This window comes from Phascolarctos cinereus, unplaced genomic scaffold, assembly GCF_003287225.1.
Source record: "Phascolarctos cinereus isolate Bilbo 61053 unplaced genomic scaffold, phaCin_HiC Scaffold_2;HRSCAF=192, whole genome shotgun sequence".
In the NCBI taxonomy this organism is placed as follows: Eukaryota; Metazoa; Chordata; class Mammalia; order Diprotodontia; family Phascolarctidae; genus Phascolarctos; species Phascolarctos cinereus.
Window position 1 is genome coordinate 294515219 of NW_027555625.1, and position 27677 is coordinate 294542895.

General features: G+C 36.7%; 1 pseudogene; it reads right to left on the reverse strand.

Annotated features, from left to right (window-relative positions):
* Positions 1 to 17426: 17426 nt before the first annotated feature.
* On the reverse strand, positions 17427 to 18357 carry LOC110207339 (olfactory receptor 2D2-like; annotated as a pseudogene).
* Positions 18358 to 27677: the final 9320 nt, after the last annotated feature.

Consider the following 27677-nt stretch of genomic DNA (forward strand, 5'->3'; position numbering starts at 1 on the left):
AGAATCTTCAAATTGAAAGAGAACTGAGATGTCATCTGGTCCAACTTTTCACTGAACCACTTATAGCTGCCATGATAGTATTTCCGAAGATAATTTTCACTGATGAGTAGTGAACCCTAACAGAAGAAAACCATTTCATTGTTTCACAACCAATGAATTCTAAGACATTCTCTAAATAATAAGTCAATATTGATGTGACATGTCATAGTGTTGTAGAAAGGATGTGACCTAGGTAGTTTCTGAGTCTAAGTCTGCTATCAGACAATGGCAAAGCTCCAGGGAAGAGAGAAAAGCAGCAGGGAAGTATCCACTGGAACAGCAAGGCTGAATAATCATGGCAATATCTGCCTTTAGCTTCCTTTCCTATCATTTGTGTTTGTAAATTTCATTGGTAATTGGTCAAAAAGTTTTATTGCAATGTTGCAATTCACTAATGTGAAACTAATGATCATCCATTTTTCTTCTCTTTGTCTTTTTGATACTAACCTACCTTCCTATATTTTATGCTCTCTGCCCAGGCACCCTGCAACCCTTGACTCCCACAACAAATTCTGTAATCCAGTAACACTGAACTTCTTGCAGTTCTTCAGACAAGATACTTCATCTCCCATCTCTGGGTGTTTTCCTTGGTAGTTTCTAATGCCTGGCATACTCTCCCTCCTCATTTCCACTTTCTGGCTTCCCTCCCTTTTAAAGTGATGGATGGTACATGTATTCATTCCCTTGTATTCCATTTTAGAGCAAGAGTTGGTATTCATAACCTTTTATATACATGTATACCCTATTCAGTAATTATCTAATTCATGACATTCTCTATTTTTTTCTTCTTCCTCTTTCTCTTCCCTCTTCCTGTCCTCTCCTATTATTTACACTTTTCTCCTCTCTTTTTCATTCTTCTCTTGTCTTCTTCTCTTGCTCTGTCTTCTTCTACTCTTCCTTCTCTTTTTCCTTCTCCTTTTCCCTTCCTCTTTTATCATCTTATATTCCTTCTTTTCCTCTTCCTCCTCCTGCTGGCTGGCCTTTGGTAATTAAGCACTCATAACTTCAACAACTAATATGAATGCTACCCTCTTGGACACATCTAGTGTAACTCTAATATGAATGTTCAGCAAAAGGGAAGTGTGTTACTTAATACAACTCTGGTTGGTCAATATTTCTACATAAATAATTGAATTTCCCAGAGCACAACAGACTTGTCAGATAGAGTACTAATTTTTCTGTACCCTTTCTTCCCACTTTCTATTATTAAATACCTAAAATCTGTAGTGATCTTCCAAGTCAAATTTCTCTCTTCCTAAAAAACAGTCAACTATACTGAAAAGTGGAGGACCAACTAGCTTGGACAGGACAGTAGCATAAACAAAATTCAACCAAAAAATAGAACCAAACTAAAGCTCAGGAAAATCAGACCACCTGAGAGAAAAAACAGACATTTTAGCTGTAAGAGAAAAGCCTTCCAGATTCCAGGGAAAGTAAAGCAGAAGCAAGATTAATCTCTGAGCTCTGAACACCTTTGATGTATTTTTACCCAGTAATCCTCTTGAGTATTGGTTTCCAGTCTCCTCTGTATCCTGAACATCTTACTTACTAATTGGCAATGTTCTTCCTAAAATGTGGTACCCAGGACTGAACAAGTTGTCCAGATATTACATAAAAAAGAAAGAATGATGTCATACTATCAATTCTCTTAACCCAATTATAGTAGGGTTTTTTTTTTAAATATAGAGTGAAACAGCACTGGTTTCTTTGGGTGTCATGTGAAAATATTGATTCATTTTGAACTTGTAATCAATAAAGCCTCAATACTTTTCCCCACATAAGCTGTTATATAGTCAAAGCTACCCCTGTACTGTATTATAAAGAAAAATGTTAGTATCTTGATAGAGTATTTCTCATTTTTACCTGTTAAATGTCATTTCATTACAGTGAACTCCTAATTCTAGTCTATCAAAAATTTAAAGCAGCTATCACAACCCAAATACCAGTTTTGTTCAGTCATTCAACTAGTACCAAATCCATTTAATTTTATAATTATATTGGCCATATTTCTCCAGTCTATTCAAAAGGATTTCATGAGAAATTTTGCTAAATATTATGCAGAATTCCTTGGTATACGTCAATGCTGATTCAAGAATAGGAGAGAAACTTTATAACAGGGGCTAACCATCTTATTATCCTTTCCAAAAACTAAATAGGGCTAATCTGGGATCTTTTCTTCCTTAAAGAAGACATCTTAGTCCTCAGTGATTATTTCTTTTTTTTATGTTTGGGTTTTTTTTTTATGCAATTGGGGTTAAGTGACTTGCCCAGGGTCACACAGCTAGTAAGTGTCAAGTGTTTGGTCTGAGGCTGGATTTGAACTCAGGTCCTCCTGACTTCAGGGCCTGTGCTCTATCCACTGTGCCACCTACCTGCCCTTGATTATTTCTTTATAAAACATTCACAAATAAACCTTTGTAGTATGCTTTAGAATTTCATCTCGATTCAAAGGGAAGCTCAATTTATGTACTCTTGTATATTTTTAAAAATTAGGACAATACTTCCCCTTCTTGTTCCCTTCTTGACCTCTTCCATCATATTAGGTTATAGAATTTAATCAAATAGAAAATCAAATAATCAAAGTCAGAAATAAAAGCAAATTAGCAATCAAACTCCATTCTGAATTAACTTTCCATAACTTTTAACCTGAATTAACTTTAACATATACATTACAAAAAAGATAATAAAATGTACATTTTTAAGGACAGTATCTTTCAATTTTTTGTCATTTTCTCTGAAGTATCTAACACAATGCATGACACATAATAGGTCCTTCAATTAGTGTTGGTTGATTGCAGAAGAGAGTGATGGGTACAGAGTATTTAGCTATAATTGAGATGAGTTTGAAGAAGTGGCCCCAACGTGGGAAAGAAGCCTTACATCAGGTCATGGATTATTGAAATCATTATTTCCCTGCATGTAATGCACCTTTTAGGAGTTGTGGAACCCTGTCTCCAAATTCTGTTCCTCCACAATGTAGATCATTTCATTATGGAAAGAAATATTTTTGCCTTGAATTTCGGGAATGCCTCCTTGTTAATTAATATTTTATGGAAGTAGGTGGAGTGAATTTTAGGACATTCCACTCACACTGTTTTTTGTAAGTTCACTGAGAATTAATTCTTGAAGCTGGTGACCAGTGCACATATGAATTCCAACTCTTCCCAAGAATCTAATGAGAAAATGAATTTGAAAATTCCTTCCACTCTCTCAGGAGCTATACACCCATTCTCTCAATGAGATAACACGAAATTGATAAATATATAAAATTTCAGTTTTCTAGTTGTTCTTTGCCCCCTCTCCTCCCTCACCCACTGTGATGCTCTTCCTCCTCCTCACTAAGATAGCAATTAGATTATCATGGGACAATAATACTACCTGATGATGTGTGGGAAGCCATCTGATGCATATCTCTTCCCTAGCACTTCCTCTCTAATATCACAAGAAGGTCAATCTCTATCTCTGTCTCTGTGTCTATCTGGCCTTCACTTTTCATGACTTTACTTCCTTCTACCTACCTTACTCCCCAACCTCTCTTGATCTTAATTTCATTTGTGAGACAAATGTGGCTAATAAGCTTGTGAATCATGCTGGTGATTTAATGAAATCAAGGGAAATAGAAAGGAATCATATTTTGAAGTAAGTTTAGATAAAAGAGAAATTGATGCAATCATCATACAAAGTCCTGTGATTTCTAAGATAATGCCTTTAAAACTTCTTCAACAGCTGTGTCCAATTCCATCCTTCTCCAACTCAATCTAAATTTCTCAAGCACCAACATTCTAGGTAAACAAGAATCTCTTATTCAAGTTTAGGATGTGGTTTAGTTTTATTATGATGATTATAACTGTGTTTTCTTCTACTTCTCATAGAAAATGTGCCATTTTATAGTAGGCTTTTGAGTCTAGGTGTAAGAACCTAAATACCAATGATAACATGTTTCTATTGAGTACTAAAGTCCACTTCCCAAACTCTTGACTTACAAGTGAATTTCTATAATAACATTTGATTATGATTTGGTAATAATCTTTAAAGAAAATTCTGGCCATTTGAACTGCTGGTCATTCCAACTGAATTTATCTGCATTCCCTTCTATGTGGTTCTTGCTTGTCAAGACAAATCTTATCTTCTTGTTGAGGAAAACCTTCTAGGTTATCTATATCTGTTAGTATCTTAAAAAAATAAATTACTTTTCTTTATAAATATCCTAAATTTTACACTAACTTAGCTTTGTAGTACCCTTGATTAAGGCAACTTAATGAAAATTGATTGTTCTGATTTCCTGCTACATTATAAAATCTTATCTTCTTGGCTAACAAATAAGATATGATTATTGTAAGTAAAATGGTTGGGAGTTGGAATGCTTTGGTTCTGGTTCTGGTTCTACTTTAGATTTGCTCCTTTTGTGTTTCCATTTTCTCTATTCCTTTCTCCACTTCTTAACACTACCAACCTGAGATCTTGATTAAGTTCCAAAAGTCCCAGAGAGGTAAATCCAAGAGAATGCAAATCTCCATCTGCTGTGAAGTGAAGGTGCAAAGAAGAGCAAATTCATAAAATCATGCAATTGCATGGGAACAACCTAACAGCTCACTTAATGCAATCTATGTCATACTAGGAACCATTATTCCCCTTTTCAAAAACCTTTTATTTTTCACCCTAAAAATTTACAGAAACATTTAAGTTATTTTAATATGATATATCTCTAAGTCTCTCTCACTATCATCTGACTATGCTCTAGTTTATTCTTTCTTCTTAAAATGTGATCCCCAGAAGTAGACAAAATAGAAGACCTCTGTTAGTAGGTAGAAGACCTGCTAGTCTGACTCTCTTCTCCAGTAACTTTGCTTCTATGGTTGCATTGACTTTCCAGGCTGGTGTATCCCATTATTTAGTAAAATTAAGATTTCAGTACACTTGAAATCATGTATTTTTTAAAATATGAACTGTTGTCTCCCCACATCTACTTTTGCACAGATTGTTTTGAGCTGAAGCCTAGGAATTTATATTTATGCATATTACATTTCTTGTTTTTACTTGTCTCTTTGTTTTGTTTGTCAAGATTTTTTTTTGGATTTCAATTTTCAATTCAATATTTGTGAATACAAGATTTTGATGATCTGATATTCATTCCTCTAAATCATTGATTCCTAAAGACAAGGAAGTGATTTCTGTATGAGAAACCTATGGAACAACCAATTCCCTCCAGCTAGACCTCACTTATTCCTAGACATTTTTAGTGACAAAAGTAGTGAAAAGAAGCCCTTCGTGGGTGTCTCAATTTATTATAATGGGTTTTGGATTTTTCATGGAGACACAGTTGAAGATTCTGAGTAAAAACCATGGTGGTGTGTTAAAGACCATGGGACTGTAAGGTAGATAGTGGTGGAGACTCAGAATTTCCCTGAGATAGTTCTGATGTAGGAAATCTTGCCAAAAGATAGTGATCAGCTAGGTTTTGGACCCTGGGATCTCTGGATAGTGACAGGATCCTGACTTCAATAGATCAGTTCAAAATAACAAAATTTATGACAGGATTCTAAGATGGAGAGTTAAACTGGTCCTCAGAGGCAATCTTATACAAACCTCTCATTTTCCAAATGGAGAAACTTGGGCACAGAAATGTTAAATGAATTGCCTGGGGTAACAGAGGTAGTAAGCATCAGAACTGGGATTTGAATCCCGGTTCACTAATCGGTTCTCTTTCTATTATGTCATGGACTATCTTGGACACAGAAACAACCTATTGTTGGATACTGACTACACCCTGTGATCCACTTCAGATGGTTAAATGAGGTTTAAACAAATGCATCACTTCCTCCTTTGATGTCTAGAATTACATTTTGGGAGTTATCTGTTTAGTGCTTCTTCCTTAGATCATCACCAAGCCTGTGTGAGGTAGGGCATATTTTTCCTGAGGGAGCATAGTGGACTAGTTCCTCTCACTTTTGGTCTATAACTATGAATGGAAAAAAGATTTTTTTTTTATCAGAACATTAATAATATTTAATGTTTATGTAGGGTTTTAAGGTTAACAAATCACTTTATATAGGTTTTATCATTTAATACTCACAACAATCCTGTAATGAAGGTGCTATTCTTTTTTTAAACACATAAGGAATTTGAAGTTGATAGAAGCTGAATGATTTGTCTGGTGTCATACAGCTAGTTAGTGTCTGAGGCAGGATTTGAACTCAAGTCTTTTTAAGTCCCAGTCCAGCACTCTAGCCACTGCTCAACCCTTCCTAATTATGGATAATATAAATAGCATCTCCATACTGTCTGCGTCAATGGAAATTTCATTTCATGCATGCTGTCACTCTGGATTCATTCTAGGCCAGTTCTTGAGGAATTTGTGCTGGTGAAGGGAGACATAGCTCCATATAGAAATTCATCCGCCTATTTCCATTGCCAAGGGGAGAACATTGGCATGCCTGATTTAGTAGAAAGGTGTTCTCAAAGCAAAAAAAAAAGTTGAAGTCAGAGAGATGCATAATTCAAATCCTCTTGAAACATTGAATGTTAAAATCTCCTTCCTCACTAAGCTGTTCACTTTGCCCCGTCTCTGTCCTAACCCAAGCATTCTCACCTGGATGGCAGAAAAGAATGAAAAGACTTCAGATGCAGAGTATGGAACACAGAGCTGAGAAATAGCCTATAGGTAGGATAAAAAGCACCATGATCTTGTTCAGAATTCAAAGGACACATTTCATATTCTCATAAGGACAAGAAGAGAGAAAAAAATGGGTAAAAGGAAGGGAAGAAGAGTAGAAAACTGGCTCAAATCAACCTTTCATCAGAAAATATGCTTGATGGTTCAGAGTACTTACCTTTCTAGTAAGGGCTGATTATTTGAGAGTAGTCCCAGTTTAATGTTTTCAGCTGGTCTCTGGAGCATCTAATATGCTCTGGAGGATTCCTCCTCATTAGAGTAGACCTAGTGCTCTATGTTTCTATTCAGGATGGTATTCAGGTGTTACCAAGGGAGAAATTATAGTGCAGGTGCCTCAAAGCTACATCCTCAGCTCTCAACTGTGTATATTCTCTTTCCTCCACCCATTCTTCGTGACTTCATAGGTAGGTGCATAGAAGGATGACTAAATAACTAGGTCTGTGGCCTACTAGATTGTTGCTATGATACCAGAGATCTTCTCATCTGCTTAAAAGAATATGTACATTTTTGATCCTAGCTTTCATGGCTCATTTTCCTAAGGAAAAAATATTTGAAATGCCCATAAACTATAATCCTCAGTATAAATCTATGATCTTGGTGTTTGGTTATGTTTGGATATTTGAAATTACAAACTAGAAAGAGAGAATCTCATAGTTGGTGCTTCCGAGGCAACCTAGACCAGCTCAAATGTTCAAGCGCTCCTATAACATCTTTGACAACAGGACATATTTGTCCTGCTTGATTTCCGCATATGATCTCACCACCTCTTGAAGTAGCTTATTGTATTTTTGTACAATTATTAATCATTTAAAGAATTTTTCCTATACGGTTGACATCAACTCCTTGTAATTTTTATCCATTTTCCTAGTCTGGTCTTCTGCCAGAGTTGTAACTGGCATGGGTCTAATATGACTTCATATTAAGGCATCAATATATAGAGAGGACATACTTCATTAATGAGGTAATGTGCCGGGAGCGCCTGCGTCCCTGGCTGTGGTCTGATGCTGGCAGAGTGTGAAGAGAGAAAGAATCACGGGCCAGGTGAGAGCAGTGAAGAACAAACTCTGTTTATTGACCTGATATAGTACTGGATCAAGCGATAGTAACATTATTATTCATGAAAAGTACAAATCTAATTAGGTGATTTCCTTACTTCCTTGTACCTTGTCTGTTAACATTCTTTCCTGCATCCTGTCCTGTACCCCATCCGTTTCCTCCCTTCCTGCATCCTGTTCTCAAGAGAGGGAACAGAGGGGTGGTGAGCCGACATCCTGAGCTTCACAGCTGTCAGGCTTAGTACAAGCTGCAGGTAAGACCCGGGCTGGCCTAAGCCCTCCAACTCCCCAAAGCTGGCCTTCTACAGTAATGGTGTCCTCACACCTGAACTTACAATCTTTCATGGGCCCTCACTCCACCGTTGGCCACACTATCCTCTGTGCTATTGCAGCCTCCCCTTTCCAGCTAATTTTCCCTAGGAACACACATTTCTAGTTATTTCTAGTTACTGCTCCTCTCTCAGGCACCAAGCCGAGTATTTCTAATCTCTTTTCAAGATGGAGACCATTCAAACATGAGAAAACAGTTATCATGTCTACTAATTTTCTCCAGGATAAATATTCTCTATGACATGATAATTTGCTTTTGCTCTATGAAGATACATCTTTGCTGTCCAGGTTATTTCATGGTTGACTGTCTGCCTTTCCTTGTATTGACTCCTCCACATAATTGAAAGCCCGTGTGTCATACCTTAGTATGTCTCTCTCTTGCTTTTTCTTTTGCATCTTCCTTTCCATTTTCCTTCATGCTTTTTTCCTAAAGGAGGAGAGAACAACAACAACAGTCATTTACCCAGGACTCTGCTAAGGTCTGAGGATGCAAATACAAAATGAAGACAGGACTTGCTTTCAAAAAGCAGATTATTTTTTAGGCAATTGGGATTAAGTGACTTGCCAAGGGTCACACAGCTAGAAAGTGTCAAGTGTTTGGTCTGAGGATGGATTTGAACTCAGATCCTCCTGACTTCAGGGCTGGTGATCTATCCACTGTGCCAGCTAGCTGCCCCAAAAAGCAGATATTCTAAGCAGCAGAGGAAAACACACACACACACACACACACACACACACACACACACACACACAGAGGTGATACCAAGGGAAAGGCATTTTGAAATTTGAAGAAATGGTGAATGGAGACATAACAGTAGATTGACACACATTTTCTTGGAGCAATGAGAGATTTGATTTGATTGTGGGTTAGTAATTATAAACCAAGGCAAAGAGGAGAAAAAAGAAGGTATAAACAAAGAAGCAAAGTACCTGGTAAGAAGAAAGGGGAGTCAAATGAAGCATTGACAGGATTGAGTCTTGATATAATATATATCAGAGGTAACCACCACTTAGCTACCACACAAGTACTTCCATGGATATTCTGGGGTTGGTGCTAGTATTCGTTGACATGCTTTGGCTATGTGGCTATCAGTGAGATATCTAGTTCTTTTAGTATTTTGTGGTGCTTTTAGTCACTTTCTTAGAAGATCAGGCCTCACATCTTGTCACAGTGGGAATTCTTGGCATTGACCTTGGATGTTAATCAGCAACCAACAATCAAATCAAAACTGCCATTGTTTCTGGAAAGGGCACGATTTTGGGTTCCTTTGTGGCTTCTCTCACCAACCCTTTGATTCCCAAGAAAAAGATACCTGTTCTGGCCAGTTATTCCCCTTTATGTCTTGTCTCACTCTATTGGAATGTAAGCTTCTAGAGAGGAGGGCCTGTCTCACTTTGGTATTTGTACATAGCACAGAATCTGGCACATGGGTATAAATAAATGCTTTTTCATTCATTCATTTATTTATAAACAATTTTGAATTCTTTAAATATTAGGACCAATTCATTACTCCACTCAATATGTATCAATTGATGTGTATATTTATCTGTAGTCCCTTTCACATTGACTATTTCCATCCCCTTTGTTAATTTTCTGTGTGAGGTGAAATGTGAGATTTGCTTTGATTAAAGTTTAATTAGAAATAATGCCATGCAATGACCAGTTGATGGAACTGGGGATGCTTAGCCTGAAAAAGAAAGGATCCAGGGGGACATGTAACTGCCTCCAAACATTTAGAAGGCTTTTACATTTAAAATTTTTCATTTATTTTTAGCATTTTTGCATTTAAAAATTGACCTTTTATTTCCCCCAGTTATATATAAAACAATTTTAACATTATTTAAAAATTTTTTTGAGTTCCAAATTTTTTCCTACCCTATCTGCCCTTCCCCCTTCACTGAGAAGTCAAGCAATTTAAGATAGCTTATACATGTGCAGTCATGCAAAACATATTTCCATGATACTCATGTTACGAACAGATTAAAAAAAAATAAGAAAAATAAAGCAAAGAAAAAAATATGCTTGAATCTGCATTCAGACTCCATCAGTTCTTTCTCTGGAGATGAATAGCAGTTTTCATCCTAAGTCCTTCAGAATTGTCTTGGACCATTACATTGCTGAGAATAGCTAAGTCATTCACAGATGATCATCATACAATATTGCTATTACTTTATACCATGTTCTTATGGTTCTGCTTATTTCACACTGTATCAGTTCATGTGAGTCCCGGCTTTACTGAGAGCATCCTGCTCATCATTTCTTATGGCACAGTGCTATACCATCACAATTATATACAACATCTTATTCAGCCATTGCCCAATTAATGGGCATCACCTCAATTTCCAATTCTTTGCCACCATATAAAGAGCTGCTATAAATATTTTTGTACACACACATTCTTTTCCTTTTTGTTTTTTATCTCTTTGGGATACAGACCTAGTGGTGATATTGCTGGGTCAGAGGGTATGCATAGTTTTATAGCTCTTTGAGCATAGTTCCAAATTATTCTCCAGAATGGTTGAATAACTGCAATTCCACCAGCAGTATATTAGTGTCTCAATTTTCCCATATCCCCTCCAACATCTGTCATTTCCCTTTTCTGTCATATTAGCTGGTCTGATAGGTATGGGTTGGTAGCTCAGAGTTGTGCGTGTGTGTGTGTATGTATGTGTTTGTGTGTGTGTTTTATTTTTTTGGTGAGGCAGTCAGGGTTAAGTAACCTGCCCAAGGTCACACAGCTAGTGAGTGTCAAGTGTCTAAGGCCAAATTTGAACTCAGTTCCTCCTGACTCCAGAGCCAGTGCTTTCTAGCTGCTCCATCATAGTTGCTTTGATTTGAATTTCTCTAATCGAAGTAATTTATAGCATTTTTTCATATAACCATTGTCAACTGGACCAAACTGGCCACTAACTTGTGGATGGTCAGAGCTAAACAAAACAGGCCAGAGACAAGAAAGTCAGGAATCAAACAGAAGTTTAATTTCAAAGTGAGGGAAATGGCTTGAAAGCAAGGAGGCAGATTAGATATGTGCTGGGGACCTACCCCTAGTTGGGGGGACCCAAAGCATTGTGGGGAGATCTCAATACTTATACCAATGGCTATACAGTGAACTGTAGCCATGACAATGGCAGCAACAATGAAACAAGTTTGATTCATAGCAGGGCTTCATGACTGGAACATGTATATAGCAGGTACTTGTCCAAGCTCAGAGAGCACCTGGTGCTGGTCAAAGCAAACAATAACTATATGATTTTGCTAGAGGGTAAGAGCATCCAGAGGGTGAGTGCAAAGGATTGTTGTTATGCCAAGCTCAGGGTACAGCTTGCTTGCTGGGCCTTAGTTCTGGAAAACAGGTTGTCTACTAATATCTTGACACTATAGATAGCTTTGATTTCTTTGTCTGAATACTGACTGTTCATATCTTTTGACCATTTATCAATTGACAAATAGCTCTTGTTTCTATAAAGTCGATTCAGTTTTCTATGTGAGAAATAAGGTCTTTATCGAGAAACTTGGTATAAATTTTTTTCAGTTCTGATTACTATTTATTTCCATCCATCCTATTGTCCCCCTATTTATTCTATTCTCTCTTTTCTTTTACCCTATCCATTTTCAAAAGTTTTTTTCTGACTTTTACATTCTCCAGTCCACCTACTCTTCTATCAGCATCCCTTTTCTCTTATCCTCTTCCCCTTCCACTTTCCTGTACGGTAAGATAGATTTTTATACCCAACTGAGTGTGTATATTATTCCCTATTTGAGCCAATTCCAAAGAGATTGAGGTTCATGAGCTGTCTCCCCAACTCCTCCATTTTCCCCTCCACTACAAAACCTATTTTGCACTTCTTTTATGTCAGATAATTTACCCTGCTCTACCTCCCTCTTTCCTCTTCTCCCGGTGCATTTCTCTTTCTCACACCTTATTTATTTTTACATAATCATCCCATAATAGTCAACTCACACCCATGCCCCCTGTCTTCTTGATAAAGTTCTTAAGAGTTACAAGTATCATTTTCCCATGTAGAAATGTAAACACTTTAATCTTATTGAATCCCTTATGATTTCTCTTTCCTGTTTACCTTTTTATGCTTCTTTTGAGTTTTGTATGTGAAAGTCAAGTTTTCTATTTAGCTCTAGTCTTTTCATCAGGAATGCTTGCAAGTCTTCTATTTCATTGAATATTCATTGTCCTGCCCCCAACCCCACCAAAAGATTATACTCAGTTTTGCTAAGTAGGTGATTCTTGGTTGTAATCCTAGCTCTTTTGCCTTCCACAATATCATATTCCAAGCCCTCTGATCCTTTAATGCAGAAACTGCTAAATCTTGTGTTACCTTAACTCTGGCTACACAATATTTGAATTGTTTCTTTCTGTCGGCTTGCAGTATTTTCTCCTTGACCTAGGAGCTCTGGAATTTGACTATAATATTCTTGGGAGTTTTCATTTTAGTAACCCTTTCAGGAGGCAACCAGTGATTTCTTTCTATTTTATTTTACCCTCTGGTTCTAGTATATCAAGGCACCTTTCCTTGATAATTTCTTGAAATATGATGTCCAGGCTCTTTTTTAAAATCATGGCTTGCAGGTAGTCCAATAATTCTTAAATTATCTTTCCTGGATCTATTTTCCAAGTCAGTTGTATTTCCAATGTGATAGCTCACATTTTCTTCTAGTTTTCATGCTTTTGATTTTGTCTTATTGTTTCTTGCTTTCTTATGAAGTCATTAGCTTCCACTTGCCCAATTCTAATTTTTGAGGAATTTTTTTTTTAGGCAATTGGGGTTAAGTGACTTGCCCGGGGTCACACAGCTAATAAGTGTTAAGTGTTTAGTCTGAGGCTGGATTTGAACTCAGGTCCTCCTGACTTCAGGGCCTGTGCTCTCTATCCATTGGGCCACCTAGCTGCCCCCAGGAATTTTTTTTTTCAGCAATATTTTGTTCTTTCTTCTCCATTTGGCCAAGTCATCTTTTTAAAGACTTCTTCTGTTCAGTGAATTTTTCTACCTATTTTTCCATTTGTCCAATTCAGCTTTTTGAAAAATTCTTCTATTCAGTGAATTTTTGTATATCTGTTTTCCCCCATCTGGCCAATTCTGCTATTTAAGGCATTTTTCTCTTCATTGTGTTTTTATACTTTTACCATATGGCCTATTCTATTTTAAGGTGTTGTTTTCTTCTATATTTTTTGTGCCTCCTTTACCAAGCTGTTGACTCTTTTTTAAATTATTTTCTTGTTATGATCATCACTCCTCTTCCCAAATTTTCCTCTATTTTTCTTACTTTATTTTAAAAATCTTTTTGGGGTTCTTCCATCACCTGAGACAATTCATATTTTTCTTTTTAGGCTTTGGATGAGGAGTTTTGACTTTATTGTCTTTTTCTGAGTTTGTGTGTTGCTCTTCCTTGTTACCATAGTAACTTTCCATAGTTAGGATCTTTTTCTGCTGTTTGCTCATTTTTCTAGCCTACTTCTTGATTTTAGCTCTATGCTAAAGTGTGGGTCTGCTACTGGAGAGGAGGGGGCACTGTCTAAGCTTAAGGTTTTTATGCAATTCTTTTCAGAGGTAATTCTGGAGACCTGTAAATTTTCAGTTCTTCCAAGGTGGTATGCTCTAGGGAGAGGTGTTTTTACCGCTCTCCTAGCCTGTTCTCTGCTCTGTTAGTTCTGTTAGTTTCCATCCTGGAACTGTGACAAGAGTCCCAGTTTCCCTGCAGTCACAAGCTCTGGTGTGCTACTAGTTTCCCTGCAGTCACAAGCTCTGGTGTGCTACTGTTCCTTCTTGCCCTGGGACTGTGAACCAAGACTGCCACCTAGATCCAAGTATTTGCAATGCAACATAGTCCCACCCCTGGTGCCAGCAAAGGTACACCTGTAGTGTCCTTCTTAATAGTTGTCTCACTCCACTTATCATCTGTGGGGTGAGCAGTTCAGAAATTGCCACTGCTAACAATGATTCAGTTGTTCCCAAGCCATGCCTATGGTTTGCTAGGGTGGTCAGCACTGGACTGTGCTCCACTCTCACCCTGGTGTCATACACTTTTCCTGCCAACCTTCTAAGTTGCCTTGCTGGAAAATTGTTTCACTCCATCCTTTTGTGGGCTCTACTGCTCCAGATTTTGTTTTGAGGCATTATTTAAAGTTGTTTGGAAGGGTTCTGTGGAGAGTTCTCATGAGTCCCTGCCTTTTCTGTGCTATCTTGGTTCCACTCCAACTTCAGCATTTGTTTTTTGGTTTCCAAATCTTCTCTTTCCCTCCTGCCCCTCCCCAAACATTGAAAAGACAAGCAACATAATATAAATTATACATTTGGGGTCACGAAAACATAGTTCCATACTGTACATGTTGCAAAAACCCCCAATAAAAATCAAGAAACAAAGTGAAAAAAACTATTCTTCAATCTGTACTCAGATTTCATCAGTTCCTTCTCTGCAGGTGGATAGCAATTTTCATCATGTGTCCTTTGGAAACATCTTGGATCATTGTCTTGATGAGTATAGCTAAGATAGACAGTTGGTCATCATACTATTGGTGTTACTGTGTACAATGTTCTGATCACTTCACTTTCCCATATAAGTCTTCCCAGGATTTTCAGAAACCATCTTGTTTGTTATGTCTTACAGCTCAGTATTACAGCACAGTAGTTTCCCATCACAATCATATACAAGTTATTCATCCATTCCCCAATTGATGGACATCCCCTCAATTTCCAAATTTTTGCTACTACAAAAATAGCTACTACAAATATTCTGTACATATAGGACATTTTTCCTTTTCTTTGATTTCTTTGGGGTACAGACCTTATAGGATTATGTTGTTGTGTCTTTGTCAATGAGTTATGTTTTACTATTCTTGACCCCATCTGGTGTTTTCTTGACAAAGATACTGGAGTAGTTTGCCATTTCCTTCTCCAGTTCTCTTTACAGATAAGGAAGCTGAGGCAGACAGGTGAAGTGACTTGCTCAGGGTCAAATAGCTAGTAGGTGTCTGAGGCTGGATTTGAACTCAGGCTCTCCTGATTCCAGGGCTAGCACTCTATCCACTGTGCCACCTACCTACCTCATAAAAGATTACACCCAGCTTTTACGGTATTTTTTTTTTTTTGCCTTTTGGAATATTGTAATCTACAACCTCTTCTCATTTTTAGTAGAAGCTTTCAGGTGTTATATAATCCTTGCTATAGTTCTTTAGTACTTGAACTGCTACTTTCTGGATGCTTGAAGTAATTTTTCTTTGACAGTAGAGATCTGAATTTTGGCTGACCTTCCTAGGATTTTTCCTTTTAGAGTTCTTTTCAGGAAATGATTGAGAGATCTTCTCTACTTGCACTTTATCCTTTTTCCTAATTGTTATGTTGTCAGCTAGTCATGTCCAACTTTTTATGACCCTATTTGGGAGAGATACTGGAGATACTTATCTTGGCAGAGATATTTGTTATTTCCTTCTCCAGCTCATTTTCCTGATGAGAAAACTGAGGCAAGCAAGGTTAAGTGACTTGCCCAGAGCCACATACCTAATAAGGATGTATTTTTCGAATAATCCAAGTTCATTGAGGTTCTGAAATCTATCCAATGACAGCCTAAGAACCCACAGGTGTATAAACAATCCTTATTGAGTTTCATTGGTATTGGCACTAAATAAGAAAATTAATTTGAATTTTATTGTCAGTTTTATCATGTTGGTACAACCTAACAACCTAACAATGATAAATTCTTATCTCTTATCTTATTTAAATCTTTCTTTATTGCTGTAAAGAGTATTTTGTATTTATCCATGTGATTTCCTATGACAGTAGGGCTACAATATATTTTATATAGTTTGTAGCTATTTTTATTGGAATTTCTCACTCTCTTCCTGTTGGATTATTGTTGGCAATATACTGAAAAGCAAATTAGTTATATGGACATATTTTATTTCTGGCTACTTTACTGAAATAATTATTTCAATTTTTAATTGAATCTCTAGGTTTTTTTTAAGTAAACTATTATATCACCTGCAAAAAGTGATCATTTTGTTTCCCCTTTGACTTTGCTTACTCTGGCAGTTTCCTTTTCTTTTCATTGTGATATAGCTAGCATTTCTGCAATTATATCAAATAACAGTTGTGAGAAAGGGCATTCTTACTTTATACTTGATGCTATTGAAAATGTCTTTAGCATTTCTCCATTATGTAATGCTGGTACGTAATATTAGTTACTATTTACCATATTAAAGAAAGTTCATTAATTCTTGTTTGGAGTGTTTTGTTTATTTATTTACAAAAAGTGTTTTATCTCATGAGAAGATTTTCTACACTTTTTACTATAATCACATGATATTTATTGGGTTTTTTTGGTATTAATAAGGTCTATTTTGTTTATAGGTTTCTTTATACTGAACAGACCTAGAATTTCTAGTATAAATCTGTTATTCTTTGGATCAATCTTCATACAGTTTGCTTTAAATCCTCTCATTAGCCTCATCAGCATAATCTGGATACATTCCACTTTAGGATTTCCCCTCTTAAAATTCTGCATTCAGGACAAAGCTCCAATCTCCAGATATAGACTAATAATGATAGATCATGTCACTAAACCCTTAAAGAACTTTAACTCTATTTCCAAAAATATTAGAAGATCAGGTTAGAGAAGCAGGATCACCTAGTAAAGATGAATCAGCTTCAGTGTCAAGAAATGTGGTATTTAAGTCTCAACTCTATTGGTTATGCAACCCAGGGCAAGTCACTTAATCCATGTATGTCCCTGGGCCACTTTTATGTAAGACAATGTATCTTACAGTATTTGCCAGTCTTCACTGATAGAGGGAGTTTTCTTAATTGTATTTCCCTACAAAGACAAAATGACAGGTGCATACATATATCTAAAAGTTTAGGTTAATTTTTTATGCATCTCTTAGTTAGATTCCTAGTGGCTTAATTGCTTTTCTTTGTTACTATGAGTCCTTATACCACAGATTACTGTGTCCTCAAAACTCCACATTGATAATACTCTTCTCTGAGTTTTCCATATTAGCAAAACTTTCCCCACATTTCTGGAGAGACTGATGCATCATCTGAAACTCCTCTCAGTAACTGAATCGTTATGAGTATGTCTGATACACACATTTCCGTAACACATACACACACACACACACACACACACACATATATGTTTAAAAACACAAATATATGTGTGTATATCTATATAGCTATACATAAAATAAAAGGGTAGTATTTTCACGCATTCCCCACCACTGGTCATAGGAGAACGGTCATTTTCTGACAGGTAGTTAAATGATAAGTGTTGGAGGTAAGAGATGTGGCCAAACATAGTTATACCACGTGTACTATGATTACCTTCTATTGATTGCCTTCCTGAATGCCCTCTTTACATCCTTGTTCCTCAGGCTGTAAATGAGAGGATTAAGCATAGGATTTATGACACAATAAGGCACAGAAACCCACTTCATCTGCTCCCTGGAGTACATGGGTATCATGTAGGAAATTATTAGGGTCCCATAAAAAAGGATGACCTCAAGGATATGGGAGCCACAGGTGGAGAATGCCTTGAGTCTTCCTGAAGTTGTCTTCATCCTGATGATAGTCATAATAATAAATCCATAAGATACCAGAATCAAGGAGGCAGGTGCAAGAATAACTACTCCACTCATGAAGATAGTGGCTCCTTCTGCTTTATGAGTATCTCCAGATGCCAGGATCAAGAGAATTGGAACTTCACAAAAGAAATGAGCAATCTCATTGTCTCCTTGATAGGGGAGGCATGTTGTGAATATAGCATCAACTGAGGATGCTACAATACCATGGACCTAGCATGCCAGTGCCAATTGGCCACATATGCTCCCCTGTCATGATGAGAGAGTAATGCATGGGGTCACAAACTGCCAAGTACCAGTCATAAGACATGACAGTTAACAGAAAACACTGTGTAGATCCAAAAATGAGGTAGAAGAAAATCTGAGCAGCACAGCCCATAAAGGAAATGATCTTCTTCCTGGTCAGCATGTGGATGAGGGCTTGGGGAACAATGCTGGTAGAGAGGCCAAGGTCAGCCAGAGACAAGCTACAAAGGAAAAAGTACATGGATGTATGAAGCTGTGAGTTTGTTAGAACTAGGTAGATGAGGAGTAAGCTCCCAAGCACATTACCTAAGAACACCACCAAGAACAATACAATGAGCAACAACAGAGTCTGAGGGTCATCAGAAAAACCCAGAAGGAGAAATTCTGTCACCCCAGTGTGGTTGTTCTGATTCATGTCAGACATTCCTGCTTCTTTGAAAGGAGCCAAGAGATACTTGATGTGGTAACGCGGCCTTAGAATCATAGTCTCTTAGAGTTGAAAGGGACCTGAGATGTCGTCTGGTCTAACCTTCCACTGAACCATGAATATCTGCCACGATAGCATTTCCTTTTTTCACTGATTAGTAGTGCACCTAGACAGAAGAAAGCCATTTCATTTGTTGACAGCTCAAAATATTAAAAATGTTCCCTCATATAATTAGCCAATGTATGATGTGTATCATGGTGTAGTGGAAAGGATATGGCTTTTCTAGTTTCTGAGTCTTAATAGTAGGCATAAGTCTGCTTTCAGAAAATGACAATGTTCCAAGGAGGAGGCAAAAGGATCAGGGAAATATACATTGGATTTGGGGGACTTTTTGTGGGAAGGGCTGTCATTTATCCATAATGTGTATATACTTATCAATTTCCTTTCATGGTTTTGATGATCAGCAGATATTTTTTTAAATGATGGAAGGTATATGTATTTGTTCCCTTATATTTTATTTTGGAACAAGAATTGATATTCATATCCATATATATATATATACACGTGTGTGTGTGTATATATATGTATATATGTATATATATATATACATGTGTGTGTGTGTATATATATGTACATATCTATCTATCTATATATATATAATACACACACATATACTTTTAAGTAATTATCTTCTTCACAACATTCTCTATTTTCCTTTTTTTCTTTCTCTGTCTCTTCCCTCTTCCTGTTCTATCCTATCATTTACTATTTTTCCTCTCCTCTCCATTCCTCTCTTGCCCTCTTCTCTTGCTCTGTCTTCTAATCTTCCTCCTATTCTTCTCCTCTTCCTCTCCTCCTTTACACTACTGCCTCCTTTTCTTCTTCCTCCTTCTCTTCTTCTTCCTCTGCCTCTTATTATTTCTTCTCTTTTTTCCTCCTCTTCTTTCTCCTCTTCTCCTTCTTTTCCTTTTTCTTGTGTTACCATCTAGCCTTTGGTGGTTAATCAATCACAACTTCAACACCTAATATGTATGCCACCCTCATAGTCACTTCTTCTTCTAATGAAACAATATTAGAAATGGACAGCAAATAGGAGGTGGGTTACTTAATAACCCTCCCTGGTTGGTCAATATTCCTTCATAAAAGACTTTGAATATCCCAGGGCAGAAAAAAAAAACCTTAGCAGATGAGGCTTCAGTATTTCTGTATCCTTTCCCCCCTCATTTGCTATTATTAAATACGTGGCACCTGTAGCGACTTAAGTCAAATTTCTCTCTTCCCCAAAACATGAAAAAAAAGTCAGTTATACTTAGAAGCAGTGGAACAACTGGCTTAGACATGGCATAGCATAAATAAGATTCAAATAAGAAAGGGAACTAAACTAAAGCTCAGGGAAATCAGATCATCTGAGAGAAAAATGAACTTCTTAGCTATAAGAGAAAAGTCTTCCAGATTTCAGGGAAAGTCGGCCACAAACAAGATTAAACTCCAGGCTCTGATCATCTTTGATGTGTTTTTATATAGCAATCCTTTGGAGTTTTGGTTTCCAGTCTCTTTGGCATTCTGGACATCTTACTTAGCAGTTGGAAATATTTTTCCTAAAATGTGGAACCCAGGAATGAACATAATACTTCAGATATTGGATAAAAAGTAAAGAATGATGTGGGACTATTCATCTCCTTATCCTGGTTATGGTAGTTTTTTTAAAACATAGAACCAAATAGCATTGGTTTCTTTGGCTTCCATATGAAACTATTGACTCATTTTGAGTTTGTCATAAAGAGCTTTTCCCATTTAAACTGTTATGTAGCCAGAGCTACACCCATACTGTATTATAAAGATAACCTTTTACTATTTTGGTATAGGACTTCTTATTTTTACTTGTTAAGTGTCATCTGGTTAAAGTGATTCTTAATTCTACTCAGCCAAAAAAATTGAGAACGTATTAAAACCAAACTAATGCTTTGTTTCAGTTCTTCAACCAGTACATCTTTCCAATCTATCCAGAAAGAATTCAAGAGAGATTTTGCTAAATGTTCTGCAGAAATCTTGGTATACTTTCTACATTCACTCAAGAATACAACAAGAACTATACCAAAGAGAAAATTAATCTCAAAATTCCAAATCAAATAAGATTAATTTGGGATCTTCTCTACTTTAAAGAAGCCATGCTGGCTTTCAGTGATTATTTTTTTCTTAAATACTCACAAACAAACCTTTTTAGAATATGCTTTAGAATTTCATCTAGATTCATTAGGAAGCTCACCGATGTCTAATCTATGTATTTCTTCTATTTTTGAAAATTGAGACAATATTTTCCCTACTTCTTCCCTTCTGGACCTCTTCCATCATACTAGGTCATAGAATTTAATCAAATAGAAAGGGCAGAAATACAAGCAAATTATCAATAAAACTCCATTCTGAATTAACTTCAACACACACACATACACACGCACTACAAATATGTAAATTTGCACAAAAAAGACAATAGAACGTATGTTTTTTTAAGTCAGTTCCTGTTTCATTTTTTTTCCCATTATATCTGTAGTGTCTAACACAGTGTGTGATACCTAATAGGTCCTTCAATTAGTGTTGGTTGATTGCAGAAGAGAGTGATGGGTGCAGAGTATTGAGCTACAATTGGGATGAGTTGGAAGAAGTAGCTCCAGCATGGGAAGAAGCCCTATTATGATGTTATGGATTATTGAGTCCATTATCTCCGTGCATGTAATGCCCCTATTAGGTGTTGTGGAATGCTATCTCCAAGATTCTGTTCCTCCACAATGTAATCACTTGATTATGGAAAGAAACATTTTTGCCTTGAATTTCATGGGTGCCTCATTGTTAATAATATTTTATGGAAGCAGGTGAAATGAACTTTAGGAAATTCTACCCACACTGTCTTATACAGCTCACTGAGAATGAATTGCTGAAGCTGGAGCCCAGTGCACATATGAATTCCAACTCTTCTCTTTTTGTGTTTTTTTAGTTATATGCCCAATTCATTGATCTCCTATTTTTCTGTTTTATTCGCATAAGCATTTAGAAATATAAAACTTCCCCTAGAACTGCTTTCATTGTATCCAATAAGTTTTGGTATGTTGTCTCATTATTGTGACTCTCTTGAATGAAGTTATTGATTTTTTTCTATGATTTGTTATTTGACCCAATCATTTTTTAGGATTACATTATTTAGTTTCCAATTATTTTTTAGTCTATCTTTCCATGGCCCTTTATTACATTAATTTTTATTGCATCATGATCTGAAAAGGATGCATTTAATATTTCTGCCTTTCTTCATTGGCTTGTGAGGTTTTTATGCCCTAGTACATGGTCAATTTTTGTGTATGTGCCATGTACTGCTGAGAAAAAAGTATATTCCTTTCTATCTCCATTCAATTTTCTCCAGAGGTCTATCATACCTAACTTTTCTAATATTCTATTCACCTCCTTAACTGCTTTCTTATTTATTTTGTGTTCAGATTTATCTAGTTCAGAGAGGGGGAGGTTGAGGTCCCCCACTAGTATAGTTTTGCTTTCTATTTCTTCCTGTAACTCCCTGAACTTCTCTAAGAATTTGGATGCTATACCATTTGGTGCATATATGTTTAGTAACATTACTTCATTGTCTATGGTGCCTTTTAGAAGGATGTAGTTTCCTTCCTTATCTCTTTTGATAAGGTCTATTCTTTCTTTTACTTTATCTGAGATCAGGATTGCTACCCCTGCTTTTTTTTTACTTCAGCTGAAGCATAATATATTCTGCTCCAACATTTTACCTTTACCCTGTGTGTGTCCCTCTGTTTCAAATGTGTTTCCTGTAAACAACATATTGTAGGATTATGGTTTTTAATCCATTTTGCTATCCACTTCTCAATTCTTCCCAAGGATCTAATGAGATAATGAATGTGAAAATGCCTTCTGTTCTCTAAGGAGCTATGCACGTATTCCCCCAAGGAGATAACATCAAACTCATAAATATGTGAAATCTCAACTTTTCTGGTTGTTCTCTGCCCTCACTCCTCTCTTACCCACTGTGATGCTCTTCCCCCTGCTCACTGAAGATAGCAGTCAGATTATTATGGACCAATAATGCTACCTGATGATGTGTGGGAAGCCATCTGATGCATATCTCTTCCTAGCACTTCCTCTCTAGTCTCACAAGAAGGTGATTCTCTATCTCTGTGTCCATCTCTCACTTTTCGTGACTCTATTTCCTTCCACCTAACTTTCTCCTCAACCTCTGTTGGCCTTAATTTCATTCGTGAACCAAATGTGGCCAACAAGCTGATGAATCATGCAGATTATTTAATGAAATCAAGGAAAATGAAAAGGAATCATTTTCAAGTAAGTTTAGATAAAAAGAGAAATTGATGCAATCATCAGACAAAGGCCTGTGATTTCTAAAATAATGTCTTTAAAACTTCTTCAACAGTTGTGTCCAATTCCCATCCTCTTCTAATTCAGTCTAAATTTCTCAAACACCAGCACTCTAGGAAAACTAGAATCTCTTATTCAAGTTTAGGGTATGTTTTAGTTTTATTATGATGATTGCAACTATTTTCTTCTTTTTCTCATAGAAAATATACTATTTTATAAAAGGCTTTTAAGTCTAGGAATAGGAACTTAAGTGCCAAAGATAATGTTTTCTGTTTAGTACTGAGGTCCAAATTCCAAACCTCTGACTTTCAAGTAAATTCCTGTGATAACATCTGCTTATGATTTGGTAATAACTATAAAAAAAAAAAAAAAAATAGCACCCATTGGAATTAGTGCTCAATCCAACTGAATTAGTCTATATTCTCTTACATGTATTTCTTGGTATCAAAACAAATCTTATCTTCTTGTTGAAGAAAAGTTTCTAGGATATAAATATATATTTGTTGTTGTTGTTGTCTGTCCTTTGTTCTTGAAGAGGACCATGACATCAAGAAGGTGATGCCATGACTTGCAAGTGCATTGGATTTAAGTGAGGGAAGGGACTGTGCAAAGTCACCAGCCTTACTTTCTCCTCCAGAGCCATCTGGGTCCAGTGGCAAGATATAGATGAGGATGACTAGAGACAGCATGGATGTAGTGGGAGACCTTGGCCTTTATAGGCTAAGGTCTTTCCCAGGTCTCAGTTTGATTGAGAAATGTCCATTCAGTGATTAAGGCTAGATAAGAAATGAGGAAAAGAATGTCCTCTTTTACCTATTTAAAAAATTAATCTGGGAGGAGAAGACCTTCATCATTTCTGTCCAAAACAGAAGCAATTGCTATTTATATTCACTCTGAACCACCAGGGCCTGAACAGTGACCAACTGGGACTTGATGTGAGACCTATTGTTGGTCAATCAATCATTGAGAGCCAGAGTGATTTGGGTTTAAGGCATGGTGCTTAAGATAGAAATCAACCCATAAACCCCAAGACTATATTTGTTAGCATCTGAAAGAAAGAAATTACTTTTATTTATAAATATTTTAAATTTTAGAATAACTCTGCTTTATAGTACCCCTGATTATTGCAATTTAACCAAATTTTATTGTCCTGACTTCCTGCTATATTATAAAATCTCTTCTTTTTGGGCCAATAAACACAATGCGGTTATTGTAGGTAAAATGATTGGGAGTTGGAATGCTTGGGTTATCATTCTGACACTACTTTATATTTGCTTCTTTCAGGCTTCCAATTTCTCTATTCTCTTCCCCACTTATTAACACTACCAATCTAAGACCTTGATTGTGTTTGGAGTTGCAAAGGGCCCAGAAAGGTAAATCCAGGAGAAGCAAACATCTAACTTGTTAGGTTATTCTGCTGTGAAGTGAGGGTGCAAAGAAGAACAAATTCATAAAACCATGCAATCACATAGATGGGAGCAACTGCAGAGTTCATCTAATGCAATCCATGTCTTTCTAGGAACCACCTTCCCCTCTTCCACCAAATTCCCAATAAGTTCTTTAAAAAACCTTGTTTTCAACTCCAAATATTTCCAAGAACATCATGTTATCTTAATATGGTATGGCTCCAAGTTCTCTCACCATTTTCTGAATATGCTTTGGTTTATCACCATTCTTTCTAAGATGTGTTCCCCAGAAGTATGCAAAATAAAAAAGTACAAATCTGACCTCTCTTGATCAGGAATCCATGCTTTTAAGATTATGTTGACATTATTGGCTGCCATGTCCTGTTATGTAGTAAAATCAAAATTTCAGTGCACTGGAAATAATGTATTTTTAAAATATGGACTGTTGTCTTCCCACGTTTACTTTTGTTCCAATTGACATGAGATGAAATATAGTAATTTATATTTGTGCTTATTACCTTTAATGTTTTTACTTGTCCTTTTATTTTAGTGTGTCAAGGTCTTTTGGATCTCATTTTTTCTATCTAATATTTAGCTGTCCAAGATTTTGATAATCATGATATCCATTCCTCAATCCAAATAATTGATTCTTAAAGACAAGGAAGTACCTTCAGCATGAGAACCCAAAAGAGCAGCCAGTTACCTCCACCTTGGCTTCACTTTTCACTTTACATTTTTAGGGACAAGAATAGTGAAGAGAAGCCCTGGGGGGGTGACTCAGAATTCATTATAACGGTTTGACTTTTTTGGTGGAGACAAAGTTTAAGTTTCTGAGTATAAACTATAATGTTCAGAGGATGTTAAAGATTAAGAGATTGACAGGTAGATAGTGGAAGACAATCAGAATTTCCCTGAGATAGTTGGTTCTGACATGAAATCTTGCCAAAAGATTCAGCTAAGTGAGGAGTGTTACTTTGGACCTGGAATCTCTGGATAGTGACAGGATCCTGACTTACATAGATCAGCATGGGATAATACAATTTAAGATCAGATTCTAAGAGAGAGAGTTAATTTAGTCCTCAGAGGCAGTCTTATCCAAACCTCTCTTTTTCCAAATGAGTAAAATGATGCCCAGAGATGTTAAATGATTTGTCCAGGCTGGCAAAGGTAGTACTACCAGTAAGAGCGGGGATTGGAAGCCAGGTTCCCTGACTCCAGAGTCAGTTCTTTGTCCACTATGTCATAGACTGCCTTGGACATTGATACATCTTATCTTTGGGCATTGGAAACATCCTATGATCTTCCAAAGCTGCTTTCAGCAGTGGTTAAATAAATGTATCACTTCTTCCTATAGTGTTTGGAATTACATTTTGAGGGTTATCTGTTCAGTGTTACTTCCACAGATCATCACCAAGCCTATGTGAATTAGGCTTTTTTATTCTGAGTGAGAATGAGGGGACTAGCTCTCCTCTCTCTTAGCCTATCACTATGAATGGATAAGAAAATGCTTTTTCCACTCCAGAACAGCTGTATCACAATAATTATAATTTTTAATGTTTATATAGGGCTGTGAGGCTAACAAATCACTTTTTTATAGATTTTCTCATTTAATACTCACAACAAGCTTGTGAACTAGGTGCTAATATTCTTCAAACATATATGGAAGTAATAACAATAGAAATTAAATAACTTGTTACACAGCTAGTAAATATCTGAGACAGGATTTGAACTTCTTTTTCAACTGTCTAATGCTTTAGCCACTGTTCAACCCTTCCTAGTTATGTATAATGTAAATAGTGTCTACATAATGCCTGTATCATAGGGATTTTTTATTTTATGCAAACTGTCACTCAGGATTCATTCCAGGCTAATTCCTGAGGAATTTGTCCTGGTCGTGGGAGACAGCTCCCATGTGGAAACTCATCTACCTGTTTCCATTGCCAAGGGAGGAACATTGGTATGTCAGATTTGGTGAACATGTGTTCTCAAAACAAAAAGTACAAAGTCAGAGAGATGCTGAATTCAAATCTCCTTGAAACCACCCAGTATCAAAATCCCTCTTCTTCAGTAAGCCTGTCCACTTTGCCCTTTCTCTGTCCTAAACCTAACATTCTCACCTGGATGGCAGAAAAGAACAGGAAAACATCTCATGGCCAGTGAAGAGAGTTCAGATGCAAGCTATAGAACAAAGAGCTGAGACGTAGTCTCTGGGTAGGCTAGAAAGCACTGTGACCTTTCCCAGCAGTCACAGAGCACATTTCAAATCCCTGTAAAACAGACAGGAAGAGAGAAGGAAGACAGACAAGGGGAAGGAAAGAAGAGTAGAAAACTGGTTTAAATCAACCCTTTCCATCAGAAAATATCCTTGGTGGTTCAGAGTCCTTACTTTCTAATAAGAGCTGATTCTTTGAGGATAGCCCTGTTTTAATGGGCTGTGGTGTGAACTGGTCTCTGGAGCATCTAATAAACTCTGGAGGATTCCTACTAGTTGGGGTGGAACTGGTGCTTTATATTTCTATTCAGGATGGTATTCACATGTTATCAAAGGGGCCAACATAGTGCAGATGCCCCAAAGTTGCATCCTTAGCTCTGAACTCTGAATATTCTCTTTCTCTCCTTCCCTGTATTCTTTGTGATCCCATAGATACATGCAAATAAGGATGACTAAATAACTAGGTATGTGACCTACTTGACTTTTGCCGTGGTACCAGACATCTTCTCATCTGTTTATAAAAATATGTACATTTATGATGCTAAATCTTACAGTTTATTTTCCTAAGGAAAAAATAATTTGACATGCCTATACATTGTGTAATTTATCAGTGTAATTCTATGATCTTGGTTTTTGCTGATACTTGGATATTTGAAATCAGGAACTAGAACGAGAGGATCTCGAAGTTGGTGTTTCAGAGGCAATCTAGGCCAGCTCAAATGATCAAGCGTTCCTATAACATCTTTGACAACGGGATGTATTTGTCGTACTTAATTACCCCATATGATCCTACTACCTCCTGACGTAGCTCATTCTCTTTTTGAACAACCATTAATCATTTAAAATTTTTTTTCTTATAGAGTTGAAATTTACCTCCTTATGACTTCTATTCATTTTCCTAGCCTGATTCTTCTGCCAGAGTTGAAACTAGTATGCATTGAATATGTCTCCATATTAGGGCACCAATATATAGAGAGAACATGCTTTATCAGTGAGGCGATGACTGTCTTCACACTTGTCCTTACACACCTGTCACTTACACTGACCCTCCTAACATCACAGCCTCCCCAATCTGCCAATCCCCTGATAACACAACTTTTGCATTCTTATGCTTCTGTGGACTTTTGCTTTCACTTCTTATAGGAACTCAGGCCACACTGTCTTGGAGATGGGCTGTCACATTCCTGAACCAACTTCACCATTGACCATAATGTTTCCCTTGCTATTGCAGCCTACCACTTCCAGTGAAAATTTCTCTCTAAAAAATATTTGCAGTTATTTCTTTACTCTCTGGCACCAAGTGGAGCAATTCTAATATA